At 38.1% G+C, this 1,905-nt stretch overlaps 1 long non-coding RNA gene across 1 annotated transcript in view; it reads left to right on the plus strand.

The window, feature by feature from the left end:
- The window catches only part of LOC132611331 (uncharacterized), a 1,995-nt gene extending 226 nt beyond the window's left edge, over positions 1-1,769 (plus strand). The window contains exons 2-3 of the long non-coding RNA XR_009571548.1: positions 441-488; positions 1,382-1,769. This is a non-coding gene — a long non-coding RNA (uncharacterized LOC132611331). The remainder of the gene's footprint in view (positions 1-440; positions 489-1,381) is intronic.
- Positions 1,770-1,905: the final 136 nt, after the last annotated feature.

The following is a 1,905-nucleotide window of genomic DNA, read 5'->3' on the forward strand; positions in this document are numbered from 1 at the left end:
GTTGTAGATGTTGGTGTTGAAATGTAAATTGGGCCGTGTAGAGGGCTGTTTTAATTAGATATGATAAATTAATTTAAAGTTGCACTATAGTTGTTATTATCATGGATTATAGGGTGAAGGAATGAAAGAATTAGTAAGTTAAGGGTGGAGTTGTGTTGATATGAACATGTTGTTGTTCTTGTTGAATTGAAGGAATTGGAAATATAATTGTATCCATGTATTGTTGTTGGTATTTTTGTGTCAACAGGAGAGCAATTGGAAATTTGGAATAGGTGAACATATAGGAGAAGTGCTGCCGAATTTTCGCTAAAATTTTAGATAATAGAAAACCTAAACGAGAATATATAAACTAAAATGTAGGTCCTATCGAAGAATGGGTTATAGATTTGCGAACTAGAAAATGTAGTTACTAACGATAACGTTACTCTTATATTAAATAGGTTAAAAGAGCGACAAAGTAAACGGATTAGCGAGTAGTCGTTAAACAGGTATGTAAAGCTGTCACTTCCTTCTTTTGGCATGTCTTAGATTTAAGTAATGAATGATATGAACCTTGGGGTAATTCCATTCCTAAGCTTTGAGTGATATTTATGATTCTTATTCACTTCTTGACGTTAGAATTCTCATGTGATTGAGCCTCCCTATGCAGTTTTCTGTACGTTGGATAGAAGTCAGTATATATCCGTTCCTATTCTCAGGAACTCTATGATTACTAATGCTCAGATTTCTATAAGATGTTTCATACTTTATTGACATATGACTATGATTCTTAAGACTTTTTCGATATACTTTATGACGACATTCAAGGGATGTTTGATATGTTTCCGAGTGACATTCGAAAGGTATTTGATACGACTATTGTCTTTATTTTCGAATGGTAATTCGTGTCGATTGTTCTATTGAGTCTTTGAAAATGTTTTAAAATTGCATATAGTTTCTCACTACTCTGCTCGTGCCTGCCTCAATATGTCCTTCACTGAGTCCCGGGCCAGGACACGTTTTCGTGCACAGTTTCACTGCATTGTTCACCGAGTCCCTCACTAGAGGGCCGGGACACGTTATATATATATATATATATATATATATATGATGATGATATGATGATATGATGATATGTTATGGCGGCCAGGAGGGCATTTCATGACTTTATTCACCGAGTCCCTCACTAGAGGGCCGGGACACGTTATATATATGATATATGATACTGATATGCATGATTTCATTTCATAAGACAAGTGTATTGATGTTTTAAAAGTCATACCTGTTTCTGGTAATCTCTATTTCAGTTATGATCCTGTTTACTGTATTTCATGCTTTACATGCTCAGTACATATTCCGTACTGACCCCCTTTCTTCGGGGGGCTGCGTTTCATGCCCGCAGATGCAGATACTTGCTTTGGTGATCCGCCAGCTTAGGATTCCCCTTCTGCTGCCTTGGAGAGCTCCGTTGTTCCGGAGTTTAGACTTTTGGTTTGAATCTTATGGTATATATATGTATATGTTATCCAGGGGTACGACGGGGCCCTATCCCGTCATATTTCACTATTCGTACTCTTAGAGGTCGGTAGACATATGTGTGGGTTGTGTATGGGTTTTGTTCAGCTGTGTCTATACGATGTGCTGTGGTATGATGTTCGTCTATAGTGGCAGCCTTGTCGGCTTGCATATGATATTGATATGTGATGGCAGCCTTGTCGGCTTGCGTATTATTTCATGATGTGACCAGTTGTGACTCCTCAGGAGACAGTGTATCTGAATATACATATATGATGGCGCAATGAACCTTCTGAGTTCTTTTGTAAAGTTCCATATTGTTCGTAGTTTCAGTTTGACTATATCTGATAGGTATATATACGGGTGTCCAGGTCGGGCACCAGTCACGGCCTACGGGGTTGGATCGTGACA

The sequence above is a fragment of the Lycium barbarum genome, chromosome 9, assembly GCF_019175385.1.
Source record: "Lycium barbarum isolate Lr01 chromosome 9, ASM1917538v2, whole genome shotgun sequence".
Classification (NCBI taxonomy): domain Eukaryota; kingdom Viridiplantae; phylum Streptophyta; class Magnoliopsida; order Solanales; family Solanaceae; genus Lycium; species Lycium barbarum.